Consider the following 22,267-nt stretch of genomic DNA (forward strand, 5'->3'; position numbering starts at 1 on the left):
GTAGGTTTACACTGCCAAATCTTTACTAAACCAACCTGTAAAAGAAAATAAAGCTGGCAGTCACTCTTTAGCCTGTTCAGGCAGTGAGGCAAGAGGGCAGGGAGGACAGAGACAGTACTGAAGGAACTTGGGGCCACAGGAATTGATTTTACAGCTCTCACTTTCAGCAGAAGTTTTTCCTTCAGAACTGTTTCAACCAAGCTCTTAGACTGTGCACTGAAAGAGGAGCATATATGCCTCAGCCTGTTCTTTAACTACAGTGATATTTTAAAAGTTTAATTTTTAATTCCTTGTGTTTTTGACCTTAGAAAATTAAGGTATGCATGCTGCATACCCATGCATATCCTGCATGAGCAAGAACCAAGTCCCTGAGTCACTCAGCCTTTCTGAAGTCTTAATTGCAGGATTTTCTCTCACAACAAAGACCTATTCCAGAGACTTATTTTCTCCCTAAGCTTCTGTGGGTGTGTGCAGCTACCTGATTCCTGCTACAGGTTGAGTTTAACCTTGTTCTGCTGCCACCCCTTTTCCTGCCACTCGGTGCCAAGGAGCTGATGAATGTTAAGTCAGTGGTGTGCTCCTGGGATAAGATGGAGTGAGGAACAGAACAAGCCCAGGGCCAGGGAGTTGGGAAAGGTAAGAAAGTTGTATTGGATGAAGGAACACATTCTTGGAGGAAATGATCTGGAAAAACCCCAAGCCATGGGGCAGAGTGTGTGTTGTTTTAATACAGAGAGACAGACTGTGGGAAAGCTAGGTTAATCTCCAATCAAACTATCCAGTCTATTCTCCTGCCATGAGCAGCTCCACACGAAGAACCAAGGAGCTCCACAGAGCTTAGGCCAAATATCTGCATTTTCCCAATGCAGCCTCTAGCAAGTGACACAGTGCTGGTGACTTCCATGGCATCCAGGTGCCCTCATGCCTGCGAGGATCCACATCACCATGCTTAGCACTACACACAGAAGGTTCCCCAGGGTGAATTTCTGGACAATGAAAGCAGTCTGTGTCCTTCCATGGACTGCAGTCAGAGATTTCCACTAAAAGGCCAAGAAGACACAAAAAGCACAATAAATGCAACAGGTCATGCAGAGCACTGATGGACACAGAGTATTCCAGCCTGGATCCTGGATTCAGCTTGAATTTCTCTGTACATTTCCTTTTGTAAAGTCTGTCAGCAGTACTATTGAAGATGTTTGTTTAGGATGCCTGAAAACATTAATTATTAATCACAAATGAAATAAAGGAGAGCTGGATAAGGTACAAAAGAGAGCTGAACAAGGATGATAAAAGACCTAGAGAAGCTTCTGTGAAAGGAATGACTAGACATGCTAACTCTTCATCCTGGGAAAGAAGGGAACAAAAATGCTTACAAAAATGCACACAAGTGTGCAGGGAGAAGATAAGCAGAGAAGAGAAAACAAACAATCCTCTCTCCACAAAGAGCTACAGAGCATCAAACAGAACTCACGGGTGATGGGCTCCCTGCAAAAAAATACAGCAGTGATTCTTCCCACCTTATGGAATTACACTGTGCAGCTGGTGTTGCATGATGGAATTTTACATAGGTTCAAAAGCAAACTTCTGAATTTTCCTCTCATTGTTTTTCCCATAGTTTCTCAATCTGAGAGCCTTTTTGGGGAAAGCAGTGTTTTTACCACATAAATAATATGTAGCTCTAATGTGGATTAGTTACTTTGTTTGCTGTTCTAATATTGACTTTAAATAATTGTGTGGGGTTTCTTGTCATTCATTTTTAAAGGCCATTAAGTGTGATGAAATGTCACAACCCCTCTCTGAGCATCTCAATGTTTAACAACTTCTAATGAAAAAACACTTTACAACACAGACTATTGCTCTGCAAATGAAAAGCACCTATTGATAAGGCAGGCTCTAGGAAATGAACAGCTTTGTTGGGCTGATAAGTTTCTAATTGAAACACAACATTAATCCAGATATTCCTCTGCTGATGCAGCAAAAGAGGCTCTGCAGACCATGTCCAGCTACTTGCACAGAGCTGGTTCACCACATGAAGAAAGGGTGTGCCCATTTTCAACTCATTCTGTGGAATCAACTTGATCACCTCATGCTAAAAATCTAGAGGCAGCACTGAGGTGACTACAGTGACACAGAGGTAATCATCAGGTGGGGGACATCACCAGGAAGACGACCTGAGAAAAACATTCTGTGGCAGGGGTGCAACAAGGAAGACAAATGACCTTTCAAAAAGGACCTGGTTATATATCCAGAGACACTACTTGTAAGAGGTCTGATGAGATAGTGTGTGTAAATGTTTTATAGCTGAGAGGCTCAAAGCTCCCACAGTGTAAGCAAAGTCTTGTACATTTTCTTTTTCATGCAGGGTAAGCAGTTGGAAACACATGTCCCACCAGTGACCTCGACTCTGACCCAGAGGGGCTGTCTGTGGTTGAAAAGATGATTCATTCACTCAGCTAGATTGGCTGAATGAATAGGCAGTATTCAGACTGCAGAACACTTATCACTTGGGATTCCCTCAAAATTTAGGTCTGACATGACTGGGTCAGTAACCACGTGCTTTTGTTCCTAGCTCCTTGAACAGAAATGTCTCCTTGCATTCTTCAGTGGTTCCCACAAATCAGGTCGATTTTTATGGCTTGCTAATTATTGCTGCTAGACTTCTGCAGGGCTTCACGATGAAAAGTAGTGTATTTCTGAAAGCTCAGGGCACAAAACTTACAGAATAAATCACTGTCTATCAGACAGCAACAAAATCCAGCCATGGCAGCCACTTGAATATACACATCTGGGTAGTGCTTAACTTTATTTGTCTAGGAAAAGAAAGGTTTTTTTTGCTTCTGTTGATAGAGCATACTAAAAATTGCCAATAACGCAAAAGGAGCAAAACAAGAAACTGTCACAAGTCAGACTTTGTCTAGAGGTGCACCAACATCTATCACACATACAGAGCAATCTGAAATGCCACTAGGGTTGCACAGGTACTCCTCAGGAGCTGAGCTGTGAAAGAAAAGAGGGATAACAGCATAATCCTAACTGGGTCTCTTTCTGCATGTGTAGTATACTGCCTAGCTCAATAAACATATTTTATTCTTCTCATTGCCTCTGTCTAGATTATCTCACTGGTGTATTTACTGCACCAGCTGCTCAACCATTACCCCATGGGCTTCAGTCCCTCCCCCAGGGGCTGTCCGTGTTCACTGTGCAGTCTGCAGTTTCACCACTGCAGACATTGTGAGCACTATCCTTCCCACACCAACATCCATTTCCAGGTCCTCTCCTGCAGGTTTCATTCCAAGCATTCCCATTCTTTAATGAACTTCCAGTTTTCCTTCCTGGACTTCTGTCCCATTCAGCCCCTCTCTCCAACCTGCCTCCATGTCACTACTTTCCCATCCTCACCTTTCCACACACATGTTTTCATCAAAGCTGTTTCTTCTGCCCTTCACTCCCTGCTTCCACAAGATCTTAGCCATGTTTTCTAACTTTGGTTTCCCCTGATTTTTAAAGCACATACTTTCTTCTCTTCTTCCAGAGACTATAAGCAAAGGAGAGGGCAGTAATTATTTTTTTTTCCCCCACTCACAGTGTTATGACATGACATATATCAGGCTGGACAGGCTTAGAGAGATTCAAAGCAGCAGAGGCTCCAACAAGTCACTCCTGACAGCAAATGTTGAAAAGATGTGTTAGCCCCTCCTCAACATCAAGGTCATTAAAGAACTTCAAAGACAAGTTTTAACTTTAAATGGCAGACCTGGATTCCTCAATGCAGCCAGGGAAGTTAACTTTTCTCCAGGGAAGGACAGCTTGGGCCAAAACACGTGCATAAGAGAGCAATACAAGACTGACTGCCAGAGAGGAAAATTGCAAGCTGAGCTAGAAAAAGTTTGGCAAAGTGGTAATAGAAACAGGGTCTAATAATGGAAAGTAGCAAGCTACCTGAGCTGGCTGCCTCACCTGCAACACCCTGATAAGAAAATGTGTGAGGGGATGTGCATGTTATGCTCAGAGACACACGAGCAGATAGGATTGCTGTATCCACAGGGATGGAAAGCTGTACACTGACTGTACTGCAGGCCAGAGTCTGACAGTCTGATTTGAAGTACAAGGTGTAAAGAGACCTGCAAAGAGTTTTCTGAAGAGGCAGATAGTCCTTCTTTGTATCCTCTGAAAGAAAGTATAGATTCAGTCAGGGAAAAGCTAAGAACTCCCAACAGAGGCATCTCATAGACTTTGCTAGATACTCTTCATCAGCAGCGTGCTGCCTGCCACTCAGATTTGGGCTCCATTCCTGTCCAAACTCCTGGTGCTGCTGGAATGGCTTTTGGGAAGAGACAGCTTGAATTCTGGAAAGTTCAGAGGTGTGACAGCTATAGCTGGTCTATGGCTGCACAGATAATTTGGCCTAACAGACACCAGCTCAACCAGCCTAGCTCATTAGAGAAACAGAAGTGAACAGGCCCTTGGATATGACAGTGATATGTTGGATTCAAGTTCAAACAGAGGACCCCAGCCAATCCCTTTGAAGTACAAATGCACCCATTGGCAGTGAGCTGGGCAGAGTTGAGACCCTTGGCTAATCATGTCTGTAAGCACAGGAAATTTGAAGCCCCTATAAAAGGGGTTGCCCAACAATAAACTTTGGCCGCTGCTGCATGAACATCAGGGTGTTCTTGTTGCTTATCTGTCTACAAAACTGGGACACAGAGGGAATGGGTTTGGACTCTGGGCCCCTCTTGCTGAGAGTAATGCAGTGTTCGTTCCTCTTGTGAATTCCATAATCTCTGGTCTTTTCCTCTGGCACTGCCACCACAAAATGCCACAGCCACAGCTGCTCCCCCAGGCAGGCCCTGGCCACCAAAAGGGACAAAACATGCCAAGGTCTCCCCTTCATCTCCCTGTGAGCCAGTGCTGAGTAACAGGCAGCAAGATACTTGTCCCACATCCAGTCTCAAAGGTACAAAATCACCTGAATTTATTCAGCCTGAGCCCCGAGGAGAGGTTTGTCCTGGGCAGTAGCACAAAATGTCACACTGAGGCTCCTAACAGCCCGTGCAACACACCCCATGCAGAACATCACAACACCTTTTCCTGAAGTCCAGAGACCTGCCCCACCTCCAAAAATTATCAGAAGCAATAAACCACCATTGCTTTCTCTGCATCTAGACTTGCACCACGTGAAAGAAAAGACCTCCCCCCCAACTTCAAATATTGGATACCCCTTCAAAACTGTGAGAATGCAGCCGTGAATAAACAAGCAGGAAATTCAGTAAGACACAAACTGACTGCACCTGTGCCAATGTGTCACTCCAGTCTCACTCCTCTTAGCCCCTCTCTGGGCACACGAGATGTGCCTCAGCATACAGCCCACGTCCACCAATCTCTGAAACACCCCTATGGCCAGGTAAATGCAAATAAAGACACAGGTTCAGGGACTTCCTGATCAATTCAGAGACTGCCATAGCTCCCTCCCACCCCACACCTGATGTCTGCACTTTTTATTAGGCTGATGTGGCATTTGGAGGCATTTTTCCAGGGCAGAGGATTGAAGTATATTCCAGCATCACTGGGTACCCTACATATGCACTGTCAAAGACCAAGAAATTATGAAAACCACTTTATTTATTTTTTTTTTACAGAATACTTATATATATTATAAAAAGAATGACTTTGCTGCTGTCCTTTTAGCTATTACCAGTTTGAAACACTTTACATGAGTGGGGCTGCAGCACAAATTAGAATAATGAAATCCTAAAAGCTCCTTTTCCTGAAGCACTGCTAGGATCAAACCCTACTGTGTGCATGCCAATTGGCAAAGATTTTCAGAGAGGGCTTACTCTGGTGCTTTGTCACTGTTCCTCTGTGAATATTAAAAAAAGTCAGGAGATTTTTCTTGAAGCAAATTCTTGCAGCCCTCAAGACATTTCAGTTTTCTTCACATTTCTGATCAGTTTAGAGGTCTTGTGAAGTGCATACTGTTAACATCAGGCTAATAAAGACTACAATATCCACTTTATTATATTTGACATAAAGCCCATGCTCAGTGAAAAAAAAAAATTACCATTTAAAAAATACATTTTTTTAAATCAAGCATTCAAATGATAAGCTGCTTTGAAGAATGCAGTGCACATCACTTTGTTGTACCACTTCCAAGGAGCATTGCTCATGACCAACTGCAGCTTCTGAAATGCAGGTGGCATTCTTCCTTCAGCCCCAGCAAAGAACTACTCACACACACATGATCTTAAAGGGGTTTCTATCAATACTAAATGAACACAAAGGTGACAGGAAGTTACAGTATAATCAGTTCTCTCCATATAGTTAATATTTCATTTCTCTTTGTTCCCGAGCATGAAACCAAGCTTGGCTCTATTTTCTTTAGCTCTTGACCTTTTACTGCTTTTTATACTGATTTACCTGTTCAAAACCCCAGGAGGCTTTAATGTGAAAGATTTCCAATGACAACAGGAAGATTTATGAATACTGCCCAAAGCTCTCCTCATCACACTAGAAAAATCTTCTGCATCCAGAAAGGTACAGAAAGAGCTCACATTAGGGACAATCAGTGCAGCATTCATAGTCTCCTGCTCAAATTCCCAGACTAGTTCTCAGTCAAAGGTATAAAAAACAGCCAGGGAAAATACTCTAAAGACATGGTACAAGAACGTTTCTCACTCCACCTCTTCTTAAAATCTAGATTAAAAAATTCCTTGCAATTTAACTCCCAACATTCATTTTTCTATTTTAGCAACTGCCAAACAAGACACATGATGATAAGAACAGGGACAGCAGCAAAGCCCAGCGCTGTAGCCATGGTATAGAATATACATTAAGGCCCCTGGACATCCCCATTTCTGCAAATCATTGTCAAGTGTTAATGCAAGGCCAAATTAGGTACGAAAGGGCTTTAGAACTGGACTTTTATGCAATAAAATGAGTAGCCAGTCCCTTGGTAGGAAGAGGTCTAAGCATTCAACATGTTCTTGAGCAGGAGGAAGAGCCAAGCAGCCCAGCCTTGCAGCAAAACCCGTGTGGAAAGCCAGGGAGACAAGGAGAGCTTTCTTCTCCACAGCCAAGATGTCTCTATCCTTACCCAACCCAAGTGCAGCATTGTCTCAGTGGCAATCCTGGTGTTTCTGAAAATCCTCCTTTCAACACTTTTCTGACGGTGTGGGCTTGGTCCTACCAACAGCCAGGCAGGTCTGCTGGGAAATCAGCAATCTGCATCAACAATCCCTGACATAAGCTCCTGAGACAAGGATCTAATTCTTCTGCAAGGACCCTAGGCAAGGAGATTTGGGGTGTTACACTGTTAAATCCTTCAGTCCTTCACTGTTCATGTCCTGTAAGCAGGCTGTAATAATAGCAATTAAAAAAACCAAACAAACAACCAAATAAAAACAAAACAAATCCCAAACACCACCACAAAAACAGAACCACCAAACCACACCTAAAAAAATGAAACTTCATGTGTTTAAGAGCTGGAAATACTCAGCACATTTTCTCATCATAAATCAAGGTGGTTTTTTCCCTCAGCAGCTAAGAGTGAGCTGTATCTCAAATTTTTTAACACAGGATTACTGACCTGCATTACCTTGGTCACTGCCAATTTGCAGGACTGCAAATACATGGCACTATAAAATACTGGGTGCCACACAGCATCAAACACAACACATTTACATCACACCTGGCAAAGCACTAGACACAACTGACTTCCATGAGTTAACATGTTTTCTTTTGTAGTTTTTGTCATGCAGTGTTTTCAAGATCATTAACAGGAGCTGAGGCACTCAAACCAGCTCCTTCACAATTTCATTTTAACCCCTTCTGGCTGCTTTTCTCTGCATCTTTTCCTACCTGCAGAAATACATGATAACTCCATACAGACTTCCACAGTTTCTCAAGGATTTTCATGTGTGCTGCTTTGACAGGGAGGGGCTCATGTTTACAATAGTGAATCAAAACATCAGTCAATAAAACTGCCTACCTCAGGAATTAGAAATATGGCATAACTGTGATGCCAGAATATATCTGAAAGAACGAAATAGCAACATAAGCAGTACATTACACACTACTTTAATTGCACCCTCTTTATAGAGAGGACAACAATGGAACCTGGTAAAAAGATGATGAATGTTTTCTGCATTTAGCAGCACCTGCTTCCATTTTACTTCCCTTGTCATCTCTGCACCAGAAACACTGAAATAACCAGCATCACTGCAGTTGTAATGACTTGAACACCCACCTCAACCACATACAGAAAAAAAGCCTAATTTTGTAGGCTTTGGTGCTTTTAAATTATGCCTGTTACCATGAGAACTCGATTAAAATGCCACCCACAAGCTTTCAGAAAGGGGGTAAAAACAACAACAAAACAAGAAAAAATTAAAAAATAAAAAATATATACTTTTAATCAGTGGTAGTACACTTGCTGCATTGCAGCATTCTCACAAGCTCCCCAGCCTTCTGCAGTAAGAGGCAGCAGAGACACCCAGAGAGATATATTATGCTGAATACTTTATTCAGGAAAAAATTCAGCTGACGGATTGTTGTCCAGTATTTTTGTACAATATTCCATTCAAAAAAGCACATATACATGTTTTACACAATTATACAAGGTTTGATTTGAAAACCAGACTGTTTCATGTATGTTAAATGTGAGGGCAACTCTGACAGTCACCCAGGACAAAAAGGTTTTTTGCTGATATCTGAGATAAATCAAAGCTATGACACCCTCTGCTTTGCCATTCATCCTACCAATTTGTTAGCTTTATAAATTTGTGCTGATTTTTATGAATATTTACTTCTAGAAATTCAAGTGATAGCACTGTATCTTCTAGGCTTTGTTTTTTTTCTTTTGAATTTACAGCCTTACATTTGGATTAATGGACATGGATGCTGCATTCCTGCAGTCTGACCAGGAGCCAAAGTTTGCACCCCAAGCCTTCAGCCATGTCAAATCAGATAATTAGACTGTGGCCAAAACAAAAGCCAGCAACAAACCACACCAAACAGCTTGGTCAGCAGTGTGTGTGTGTTAAATGCCACAACTGATGCAGGCTGTAGGAATGGCCTGCAGGCAAGAAAGGAGGAAGAGTTTCACACCTCTGATCAGAAGAACTTACTAGGCATTTATTCAAAAGGAGTCATGTCACTGAGCTTTCTCTTAAAAGACATATCTACTCCTCCACAGGAGGGAAATGATTGCTGTTGTAATGAAAGGGACCAAGCAGACTGTATCTCATTGAAGGTGAGAACAGAGTTAATTTCCCTGTGGAAGATCAATCACCCTTTCCACAACACTGTCCATACTGGAGCATCCTTTAGGCTTCAAAAGCAGCAGCTCCGTGAGTTAAAATCTATCAGCCAGAGAGAGAGAGAGAGAGAGATGACATGAGCAGGAACTATGCCAAAAATCCTGGATACCACCTTCTCAAAAGGAAAATGTAAATTAAGTTGAAACAAGGGGGATAAAATAGACCTTTGATATGGCTTCAGGGGAGCAGTCGGGTCTCCCAGTCCTTCACTTGCATCTCTACACAACATTAATAGTTGCTCTCTCCATTTTGAACGTTATGTGTAATGTGTGCACTTGCAGCTGTATTTTCACCTGTCATGAGTTAAGCACTGCAGATGACCAAGGGTTCCACCAGAGGAGGGAACAAACCATGCACCAGCAGCAGAGGACACCCTAAAAGACAAAGGTGTCCTATCCAAATCACACAGGCTGCATGGGAAGATTGTACCAGCCAGGCTGGGGGAGGCACAGACATCTCCCAGTGACACCAGAGGCTCTCAGCTGTGCAAAAAAATACAAGTGTATTTGCTTGAACTTAGAACACCAGATGTGGAGAGTGTCACAACCCCCAGCAGGCAAGATCCTAGAAGAGACTTTTTAGATCACTGTCAGTCATATTTTGGGAAAGAATTTTAAGGAGCACCTATCACAGGTAATTTCATTGAGGTTAAGAGAACTACCTTGACTTACTTCACCTCCAAATCTGTACCCACTGACTGCCTGGAGCTTCCATGTCAACCCCTTTCTGCTCCTGCACATGTACAGAACTCACTCCACCATGGGCTGTACACTACACAGGCAAAACATGAGCAAAGCTTGACCCTGTATCCTCAGAAGACCACGGACATATCATACTGGAGGATGAGACATGGTGCAAAGAGATATGAGAAGAGGGCTGAGCTGAAGATAGAACAATCAGAATAAAATTATCCATGGCTGGGCTCTGTGCAACCCACATTCATGCTGATGACCCACAACACAGTGTCTGACCAGTTTAGGCCAGCAGGACCAGCTCAGACAGCCCCTTGGGTCAATGGCATCATTTTCTATTGCTTTTCCTCCTCTCCTTTTTTCTTTCTTTCTGCTAGTTGCAGTGACTTTGCAATCATGCCCCCATAAGCAAGAATAATGCTTATGATCATCCAAACCTCCCACTGACAAAAAAACCACTATGTTCAAGTAAAAGCTTGACTTATCCTTCATAGGCATGGATTTACCAGGAGATTAGTAACATTAGAAACTTTAAATAAAGAGATTTTCCTCTTATTATCTATAGACTGCTAAGCCCATGATTGTCTCACCTCTTCTATGGATTACTGTTAATTTATTATTTTCTGGTAATTTGTCTTCATCCACTAGGCATCACTTGAATAGAATTTGCTGAAGTTCATCAAGGGATGAAGAATTTCATGATGTGCCTTCAAGAGGTTTTCTTCTTCGTGCAGCTGTGGTGTAATATATATATATTCTTACAATCACAAGGATTTTTAGAAAGGCAGAGCAGTTTATGGGTAAGGCACTGAGATCCAAGATTAGAATTAGAACAGGACTCTGCTGCTCACCTGGCGCTAGTACCTTGAACTTATGAATAAGCAAGCCCATGGCTCAGTTCTCCTAACTGTAAAATATATCTTATGATATTCACATTGTGTGTAACTTGCCTATTTATGCTGCAAACACCTCAGGTCAAGGGCTGAGTTTCTTCCACATGTGCACAGATGCTCTGGCTCCCAATGAAAGCCTTTGGATCCAGGTTTCACCAGAAACCAAGTTTTTGCTCAAGGAAGGACATTTATCAGGCACAGCATCTGCCTGAAGGCAGCACAGCAAATTGAAGCCACAAAAAGGGGTCTCAAAAGGAAGGACTGCAACACTGGCCACTGGCACCAGAGCCTGAGAGTCCTCCAGAGCACACAGGGAAAACAGAGGGATCTGGGGCACTGAGTGCCTGCTTGACAGCTCTGGGGATAGAGGCTGCCCTCAACTCTGGCTGTCAAACAGCTCCAGTCCCTGGGTGCCTCAAAGCTCTGCTCAGGCCTCCAGTGCTGCTGAAAGGGAACTTGGTCCCTTAAATCTCTCCATCAGCCAGGACTGATAGAATAGCCACAGTTTAAAATATGGATGTGGAGTCTCTGATGAAGGTTGCAGCCTACAAACTACATTAAGGAGTCCCTGCTGTTGGTATTATCATAAAAACAAACAAAATTGCAGATTCTTATTTCAACTCCATAGGGCTGCTGGCCTGAGCAACTGGCTTGTCTTTAAATGACTTCTTTCACAGATACTCCACAGCACTTCCCACATCTTTCCTCCAGGAATCTATATAAAGCTTGCTGCATTTCTTCTTCTGATGGATGCTCATTGCTAAAAATACTTGTACAAAGAACTGTCTTTGGTAGGAATTAAAAATGTGACACAATATAGTGCCAGAATTCATTTAAGAAAGCAAAAAGCACAAGGTAAGCATCAAGTCCCTGATATCAATCTGTCACCATCCATACACAACAGGTCCTTCAGATTCCTCCCTGATGTTAAACCAGTACTGGAAACTCCCTGGCTGATTCTGCTGGTCACCTTATCTGAAGATACAAGAACACACAAGCAACCCACAAATTCCTTCATTCTCTTACACTGCTTGTGCTCCTCTTTCCTGTCTCTGCCTGTCTGCTGTGTCTATCCACACTCGTAATTGTCAATCACACTGGCCAATTTCTCCCATGATTCACAGATGATTTTAAGCTCCTACCTACCACCTTAGGAAATCCACAGATGGATCAAAGAGAGAGAGGATAAATGCCTCTATGAAGGGAAAAAAAACAAGGAGAACAGCTCAGACTGTATTTCCCCTGTCTGGCAGTATCCTGGTGGTCTGCTCAGCAGATGTGGAGCTCACATGCAGCCACAGCATATATTCTTCCTGGCCAAATTAACTGCCTAAGCACAGGCAGGTTAAGGATGAAACAGGTGCTGGTTAACCTACAGAATGAGAGAAATCACTGCAGAGAGGATACAGAAAGTTGCTGAGAAAATGCAACACAAGTCAGGAAATCCCAAAGGTCCAAGGAGTAAATGGAGATAATTCAGTGAAGAACAAGGAAAAACAACACAGATAAGGCAAAGTGGGCATTAAAGGAATAATCAAATGCTGAGGATCTGAAAGATCACGGTAGAGTGTGTGAATCTTCCACAGGGAACCAAGAAGATGAGAAAATTAGCAGTACATGCTACCATTGGAAGGGATACAGGGGCTGGTGAGGCAGGGTAGAGATTATATGTAGAACAGTGATAAACATCACAAGCTCTAAGTAGAGATCCAACACTGGATACCACCCCACACTGACAAATAATGCCCATTATTTTTATTTAAAAAACAGTTCAGTTGGCAACACCATTTCCAGCACTGAGCTGAACTCAAACCAAGAGAAAGTTCTGACTTCAGGCATTTCAAAGTACAGATTTACTCTGCAAGGTCTGCATACATTTCAGCCTGTAAGAAAAGGTCCTTTCACGACTTTACCAAATCTACCTCACTCAGGCCAGAAAGAAATAGGTTTTCTCATCTTTACTTGATGGTTTTACTGGGAGCTGGGAGCCAGTTATCTGAACATTCAAAACCTAGGGGACAAAAGGGGCAGCAGGATAGCCCAATTCTGTTTTAAGGCCAAAATTTACATTAGTTTTAAATGGAGCTGAACTATTTTGTCCATTTCTGTTACTTGCTACAGTGAACAATATGCAGAAATAGAGCTGCAGTACTAACTAGACTTTTGCTGTATTAGGGCAAACAACATTACCAATGGAAAACATACAAAACCAGCAAAGACAAAAGGAGGTGCAGCTGACCTCCTGTTTTTTACAACTTGCTATTCACTGGATTTTAAATTGAAACGCTCCCCAAGTAAAACAGGATTTGATCCCTTGTAGACTGCATATCCTATGAGGAAACAATTTCATAGCATGAACTATGGGGTCTCTAAGGTACTAATTACAAATATGGTCTCATCAGTGTGTCCTCCCTGGCTCTGTGGAGATTTGACTGTAAGCTCCATGGGGTCTGGAACAATTCTGCTGTTTGAGCACACAGCATCCAACAGAGCAGTGATCTAATCCAGACTTGGACACCTAGTTACTAATATTATGATAGATTCAGCAATGAATCACGTAGCATTAAGAAGAATCAGAGCAAAAGCTGTTGTACACAGTATCTAATTCCCCAGGAATGCCACCATTAACCTTAGCCTCAAAATCCTATTGTGTCTAATTCTGTTTTCAGCACAGAGTGGATGTTCTTATGATTTTTAGCAGCCAAATTGATGCAAGAGTAACTGTATAAAAAAGCAAAACATTTTTTTTCTTGCCCCAAAGAAGTTACAACTGAAATAAGAATACCAGGGAGTTTTTATTAAGAGTACACTGCAGGAAACTCACAGAGATCCAGGTATGGGCAGTATTAGGAATTAGTCATTGAAGCAGGACTCCTGATCAAAGTGCCCTGAAATTTACCCCAGATTTCCCACACAGGCATGGCAAAAGGCAAAACAACCAGAAATCTTACAGCAATGTCTTGAAGCCTTGTAAAATTCAAATTTCCTGAAGTCTGATGTAAAATTCAAGGATGATTTGGAAAACAACAGAGACAATCCATGTGAGGATCTCACTTTTCACATCAAGACCTCACTTGAACATTTATTGTATGGTGTATTATACCCCCTTCCCTGTGTAATTATTCCAGCTGTCCAAAATGTCATGGCTAGAGACTGGACTGAATTATAACTTCCTGCTCAGAAGGGACCAAAGTCTTAGAGGGATTACAAATAAGAGAAAAAAATAAAAAAAAAATACCTTAAAGATGACAATTACAGTATTTTTTGGTCATTATTATGAAAGGTTTTATCAACTATGCTGGAGAAACATTAGGATTCAAACATCTGTTCTTCTCATAAGTGTTGTTCCCCAATACAAACCAATCTGTGCCTCTCAAACTTCTCTCATGGAGAATGTTTACAGCACTCATTATTCCCACTATCTCTTTCAAAAGCATGTTTGCTATCTCAACTGCTTAACCACACTTAAAGAAGGCTTAACTGAGTGCCAGGTTCCCTAACACTGAACTTACAAGCTGTATTGCTTAGGAACTGCTGGCTTGCATTACAAAGCTATTTACAGGTATTAAGTGTGAATGGGATTATTTTCCCCCCAATTGCTTTGCAGGCAGCACTGACTTCCAGCTCAGCCCTCAATGAGAGACACAAATCCCTGTGTGCTGCATCCTTGTCCTGACACCAGCCAGAACCAGATGCTCCACAACAAAGTTCAAGAAAACATGGCAGGAGGACTAAGGTGTTCTGTGAAGATGAACAAAGGACATGTGGTCCTTCAGAGCACTGGAGGAGATGATACAAGGCCTTTGAGTGCAGGTCCCCAGAGCAGTCACACCTGACAGATAGTGCAGACATCAATACAACACAGAGCTGCCCTGCAGTTCTTGTGAAAGAAGGGCTGATGTGCACCACTCAGCAAGGACTTTTGAAAACTGAAACTGTATTTTTTACAAGTGTGAGCAATTCCTTTTTTATATAGCTGAAAAGCTATAATCCTTAGCCAGATGATTAGTTTTCAAAAGGATGTTCACAGCAAAAAATTCAACTGCCTTTAGAAGAGATGAGCTTCTGTTCCATGGTGTTTTCTTTCCCTCCACATCTTCCAGGGGACAAAACTCACAGTTGTGAGAATTCAGCATTAGCACACTGAACTGGTTCCTGAGCTACAGGAGGGGTTATGTTGACTTGACTGCTGGAGATGCAGAAACAACCACAGTAAGTGTTCACAAAAATAAAATACAGCTCAGCTACTCACCATCACCTCCTTAATTTTGTCCCTCTATAAAGTCACTTAAGTACTGCACAGAAATGGAAAAGTTTTGTATTGGGGTTGGCTGCTGATCCTGACAAAGGAATCAAGCATAAGCTGCAACACACAGGATACCTGTTTCCCTTCCTTATAAATCTCTTCCTTGAAGTTAAACTCTCCTCATCACAATAGAGAGGAAAGGAAGGATGACATTTCCTTCTTCCTCTCCCCTCCTGGTCTCTCTGGTCCATCTCTTGCATCAAAAGAGCTGGGAAGAGGCTTACTGAAAAGCTGCAGTAAATCAGGTAATCTGTCCATTGCTGCCTGAATTGCTTTGCTTCTTGGCTGTAAACAGGTTTTAGGCATGTACTAGTGACTCAGCCTGCTACACAGGAGTATTACTAACTCCACCACCGTCATCATCGTGATTTGACAGTAACAGAGGACATTCTGTGTCCTTCCCACTGCTTAACCATCACGTCTGAATCCTTTCAAAATGTAGCAAATTCTACCTTTGATATTCACTAATGCAAGTAACAGAATATTCAAAACAGTTTGTGTTCAACACAGGTGTTTGCAAATGAATGAAGGTGCAGGTAGACTGATGCTAAGTGATAAACACAAAGAGTAAATCACAAAGGCTAGTTTGGTATACAAGGACCTTTTGTAAGTTTTACCTGGAAGCTAAAAGTTTCTTGCAAGTGGCATTGTAGAACAGCCTACTGGTTGGTAGGAGACTATTTTTAAGAGGAAGGCTGATGAAGGAGGAATGGATGCCACACTGACTATGACAGTAAGTGTGCCAAGATCCTCTTCAGCCCCATGTCAGAACCACCCAGTGGTGATGCCTCATTGCAGCCCTCCCAGTGCTAAGCAGGAGACACTCAAGCATGGGAAAAGAGAAGACAACACCAATAATGCCACCAAGCTCCACCTTGAACTTGCCAACTTTTCCTAGTGCTACAACAATCATTGCATAAAAAAAACCCAAACAACCCAAAGTAAGCAAAATGAAAAACAAGAACATCTCTAGAATTTTTTACTCTTCAGAAATCAAGCCAACATTTCTTCTGCAGCTACTACAGGAAACCTTTCTAGTGAGTATCAATTCATATCTCTTTTCTAAAAACTGTTCTAATCATTCCTCACTGACCTCTTTCTGTATAATGTTAACTTTCAATCACTGATGCGGGAAATTTCTAACCCTAAAATACAAGCTATGGTGTATTTATGCTTTGTACAAAATTCATCTAAGATGAACCTGTATCCAAAGAAGTTCCAGCCTAAGTGAACAAAATACCAATACACAAATGCTCTCCCTGAGTACACTGCATGCTCACCTTGACCTCCTGCTGCCCTCAAGGCTCTGTTCCAGGTGGCTGCTGCCAAGCTCTGTCCCCATCTACATGCCCCCCCTTCTGAGCACTAGTAGGTTCACAGCAGAAAAAGAAATTCAAGCAACGCTTACATTCAAAAGATTACTCAAAATTACCTGCAATCTCAATGTGACAGAGCCTTAAGAGGATTCTCCTGCTTAGAAGCAGGGCCAGATGAGCAAATGGTCTTAGCACCTTCATGTTTTGGGGTCCCTTCAGAGAGACAGCTCACACACAGAAAAGCTCATGTCAGAAGGAGATGCTTTGTTCACAATGCACAGGGGCCCAGTGAGCAGCATGAGGAGTCACTGCAGCAGCCCCAGAAGCATCCTGCAGTATCAGAGAATGCTGCAACTCTTCCAAAGCTGAGTTCTCAGCTCCAAATGCTGCAAACAGGCTGTACTGACATCCCAGCTCTGAGGAATATCAGCTCTATCACCCATTCCTGATGCCCTTACACAGGGGGAAAACACATCTCCTTTTGCTGGGCCCCCATTTCTGTCACAACTTTTCCTGTCACACACCTGTGGTACATTATTTCCACTGCTAATCCTCACTTTTAGCCACACAGAGACAAAGGACACAGGACAACAATGCTCACAAGATCTTATATCTGTATTTTATCTCCTAATCACTGATGTAGCAACCCTGCAAAGAAAATGTTAGTTCTGATATATGATTGTTTCTCTCTCTTTTCATTTCAGACTTGCCAACTTCTTAAACTGTCTGTGGCCTTTGAGCAGCATCAAGAGGTTATGCAGCACTCCATGGTTATACTCTTTATTTCAAGAGCAATAATTTAGGTCTGTGAGTTAAGACTGGGATCTGCACAGACAATTTAAGCTTTGCACAGCAGACAACTGAGAACTTACTTTATTGCTAATGGAATATTATCTATAGTGAAAAGGCAACTGCAATAAAACTGCCTGTTACTTTAAGTCTTACAGACTAATTTAATCCTTTAGTGCTTTCACTGCTGCAAGAGTATTCTGAGGCCATGGGAAAATTCCTGAAGCATGCAGGATCACTGTTTATGGTGCCCCTCCTGCCTGGCAGAGGCACTGGATGTGCTGGCTGCCTCCAGGAGCAAATAGGAGCCTGATGGGAGCAAATGCCAGGGCTGTGGTGGCTCCTGCCCTTCCACAGTTTGGGGCTCAGAAGGTGAATGGGTCCTTCCCAAACTGCTGGGCTGCCTGTGCTGTGCTTTCCAGGAGGAGGAGCAGCACTGAAATTCTGTGAAACAACAAGAAGCACCTTAACCTTCAGGCACATCATATGCCCCAGGGACAGGAAAGGCTGGCATATACACATTTTATGTGCCTCCATGTCAGGCCTGTGTTGCCATGGCTTGTGAGAGAGGAAAGTTCACATATGGAAAGTCAGCTGCCTTGTACTTGTGTGTCTGCTTTTTACAGCCTACAAATGCAGAGAGCCAAATTTGATTCCCTATTTCAATTTCCTTCAGATTCATAAATCCAGGAGAGACTGCATGCAGAAGTAAACTAGGGGCTGGTTGGTAAATTGATAGATTTACAGGCTTATAATAGGTCAAGTCCAAAACCAGATTTGTACCCAATGCATACACATACAAGTGCACCTGTGCATGTCCACACAAATCCCACACCATACACTATTACTTTCTTTCATCCTGTAGTATCAGCTTGCCCTCCTTTTAACCTATGCTTGATCCTTCCATTTTTTCATTAAGTATCCTGGCAGCCTCAGAATCATGGCACTGACTGCTCAAGGAGAATACAGGAGATTTATTTTGCTCACTGTTCAAGAATGATCTCACAGAAGAAACGTGTCCCAAACTGCCAAAATCCAGCACCTTCCTTTTTATTAGTGACAAGGCAGGGTGGGTACTTTTACCACCTGAATAAAACTTTCATGCTCATGTTCATGCTATTTTTCAAAGGATGCAGAGTCTGAACCTTCTCTAGCTTGTTGAGCTGAGAGGACACCCAGGGAAGGGGACCACCACCCTGTCATGCCTTACATGAGCTTCTACAAGCATCTCCTGCATAGGCATCTGTGCTCACTGAAACCCTCATTTTGCCTGTGCTGCAAGGCCAGAGCAAACACACCACTTCTCCCCAAAGTAATGGCAGTATTTCACCCTGCCCAAGTTACACCAGCAGAAGCTCAGGCACTTTGCCACTCTGCTCACTCTGCATTTCTTCCTTACACTTCAGATGTACTTTTTCAATCAAACTCTGTTCCCATTTGCTGGAGTTCAGTATTCTGTCTTTAGCATTTTAAACTCATGCTTGTGAAAACAGTGACTGTGTTCACTAGAAAACCAAACTGAAATGAATATATGTGCACACTGAAATACTGACAAAACAAGTATCTCATGACACAGGTTTTCTTTAATGCTTGTTTTTATTCTTCTGGGACAGGAGCCTCCTGAATGTTTTCTCCTTCCAAAAAGCAGAAAAAAGTGCATTTCTTCGATCCAACCCAATAATTTTTGATTCTGGAGATCTGGAAGCATTGTGCTTGTGATTATTCTGTCAAATCATTCTCATCTTTTCTGTGGTATGACTCAGTGCAGCAGCAGGACCTGACAAACCAGAGCAGAGTGCAGGAGCACTGTCACCTCTCTCAGATGCTCTGCCTTTGTATCATCACCATCTTAGGCCCTTTCCAAGCAGGGCTGTAAGCAGGTTCTTGCTAAGCCAAAAGTGAGCCTAAGATGCTTTGACAATGGATAGTGCAGTTCCCATCAGGTGCAGGAAGCTTAAAAAAAAAAACTATTTAAAATGCTCCTATTTTTTAAAAGTTGGAGTACTGCAAAAACAGAAAATAGCCCCAGAAAAATTAAGTGCTCCACGAGCTAGAGAAGTTTTCTCAAGCCTTCTTAGTTTGTTGAAGCAGCCTGCTTGTTAAACTATGCTAACAAGTTAAAAGGTCATACCTGGGTAGGCAGATGATAGGATGCTGTGTCTGGTCGTTAAACAAGGGAAACTCTCTGTTCCTAAAAAGAAATAGAAAAATATGTTCACTATTTAGTCATTATGCAGTGAATTCAGCATACTGTAAGGGAGTATAAAATGTCTTTATAGCTTATATATACATTCCCTGTCTAAGCCTTTTTCTCTCAGCTTTATTTCCCAAGACTGATTAATTCAGATTCCCTGTTATGTCCAGGCTGCTTTGTGACCACCAAGGAGCTGCTTACTCCCTAGGCCAGCCCTAAAAAAAGCTGGCATTGGTTCCAAAACTTTGTCCATCAGGGAAGGCAAATAGAGCACAGCACAATTCCAGCCAGCCTCCCTCCTCTGGGAGAACTCTCAGAGCTGCTATAGGCAGAGACTCCACTGCAGGGCAATCCCAAGCAGGACTGAGGAAAGTGGTTGCTAAGATGCACAGAAAGTAATGGAAGAAGAGCAAAAGTCCCTGAGTGGTTTCCCAGTATGACACTTCAAAACAACTGAAGATACTGAGGCAGGGAAATCAATTTCCTCTTTAATCTGTTTTTTTTTTTTGCTGAAGTTGTAGCAGAGGGTCTTAAGTTTAGCTGGGATAAGTAACAAAGGTTACCACAGATGTTAGTGCCCTTTTTGTGACCCTCTTTATCAAGAGAGAAACACCTGGCCAGTAAATGTAGTTAGCTTGATGAAATAGCCTCTGCATGCCCCACCATACATCCTCTTTCCTTTCTCTAAGTCTGGCCAGAAAACATTACAGGTGCAAGCAGCAGCCAGACACACAAGTGGCTCAAATCAGGGTGAAAGGGGTCTCTGTACCACAGCTCCTTGAGTATCCCCAAGGATTCCCAAACAGAACCAGTTTGTACTGTCACCTGTATTTCAGGCTGCAGCTTCTCACAGCCAAGACACTTGTAACTTTTCTGACTTTAATTGTTCAGAAATTCATAGTTAATGCTTTTGTTAGAGAGTTTGCTGTTTTCAAGAACAGGGCAGGCATTCCCAGGAACTAGAGCAGTAAAAAAAACATAACTAAACCAAATTAAAAAGAAGGATAGAAGGTCATAACAAAAAGTAAGATGTAAGTATGAAATCAGGGAGAATCATAATGCATACTCACATAAGCAACTAACATTAAGCTAGAGAGCAATTCAGGTTTTTATTTCCTGTACTGTCATCCTTTGTCACTGAATTAGTCACCTTGTCTGTACCACATCACTGGCATTGGGTTGTGTTAACTACAGCTTTCCATCAGTTTCACCAGTTAACATCTAACTAGAACAGAAAGATTTTGCTGCCCTGGGGAAAGGTTTCATATGGTTCTGACAGCAAATAAATGAAAAATTTGAAATAGAATAAATTCCACCTTCCTGCAGAGGCTGAATGCACCATTCACTTACAAGCAATAATTAGTTACAGTAAATGAGCTATGTGGAAACGAGGTTCCAGCCAGCATCAACTTCACCAACCCACAGGACAAAGATGAATGTTAAAATAAGTTAATTACATTTTCTCTGGCTCAGCAGAAAGATCAATGTTCTTGACAGCGAGGGTTCAGCACGTGGCATCCCAGCAGCCCTGTGATGTGTCACCACAAGGCCACACGGAACCAGAGGAGGTGAGACACCCCTCTTGGGAGAGGCAAGAGCAGGAGACAGAGGCATTCAACAGGGATGTTAACAGAAGGATGGAGACACCTGCTGTGTGTAGGCCAGATGGTGAGATGGCATTTTTACCAAAAATAAACTTGGCTCTGCACTTTCATTATCTATTCTACCACTACTAAACACATGTGCCAGTAGTCTGAGCTGAAACCTCAACCATCTCTCTGCTGAAGGTCCACTGCAATAAATGTGATTTTAGCCACCAGCAGAATACCAAAAACACCAGGCAATCAAAATACAGATGCCAGAAACAGGCAGTATTTTTGCTGCCCCACGAATTTGCTGGATTCAGGCTGTTAACACCATTTCCACCTCTTGCTGACAGGGAAGAAAATGAGATGATTCAAAGGTTCTTCTGCTAGAGAACAAAAAAGATATTCACCCACACAGAGATGCCCACAATTCCACATTATGGGCATTTAAACAAAAAACAAGAAGTTAACATTTAAGTGCCTGGTCAGAATGTGGCACCACATATATCAATGGGGTTTTCCACTTCCTGTAAGCATCTTCTAGTAATCACAGTGCAGAATGCATTAGGAAAGGTTTCTTTTTGTTTGTATTTCTCCCAAACCCTGTTGCTTGAGATAGAAATCCAGAAGAACCTGTCCCAGTAAGGAAGTACATGAAACTGGCAGTCTATTTAGAAAAGCTTTGTGCTCTGATGAAAGGACATGCTGGTTTATTGATGTCCCAGAGCCAGGATGGCAGGGGATGGAATTTTGGCTGCTCCAAGTGACACCTTCCACAAGGGACAAGGCACAAAACAGATGATCTGGTATTTTCACTCCTAATGGAAAGCTGTGTTTAATATCTTCCATCCTTGAGGATTTGTCCACAAATACAGCCTGGTAAGTGCATTCAGCACATTTTCTTTCACTGCAGTGATGCAGATTTCTGATGCAGATTTCTAAAGGGTGGACAGCTCTAGGCTGGATGCACTGTGACCTAGCATCAACAGCCAAGGAAACCTGTTTATTCTGGCTCTGCCATTTGTCTGGATCAAGCCTACTACTTCCTCTGCTGTATCCATTAGGAGTTGCCTTTTCTTCTTTTTGGTAAACACTGTGACTTCTACCTACAAAAACTGATAGAAAAAACCCAGTGTGCATGTACATACACATGCATAACAGAGGACTGAGGTTC

At 42.4% G+C, this 22,267-nt stretch overlaps 1 protein-coding gene across 39 annotated transcripts in view; it reads right to left on the reverse strand.

Annotated features, from left to right (window-relative positions):
• The window catches only part of MAP2 (microtubule associated protein 2), a 173,211-nt gene that overhangs the window by 77,197 nt on the left and 73,747 nt on the right, over positions 1 to 22,267 (reverse strand). For all 39 annotated transcript variants that reach the window (XM_015635034.1, XM_015635047.1, XM_015635046.1 and 36 more), the window contains one exon: positions 19,445 to 19,504. The gene's annotated coding sequence lies outside the window, so the exon portion shown is untranslated. The remainder of the gene's footprint in view (positions 1 to 19,444; positions 19,505 to 22,267) is intronic.

The sequence above is a fragment of the Parus major genome, chromosome 7 (assembly GCF_001522545.3).
Source record: "Parus major isolate Abel chromosome 7, Parus_major1.1, whole genome shotgun sequence".
Taxonomy (NCBI): domain Eukaryota; kingdom Metazoa; phylum Chordata; class Aves; order Passeriformes; family Paridae; genus Parus; species Parus major.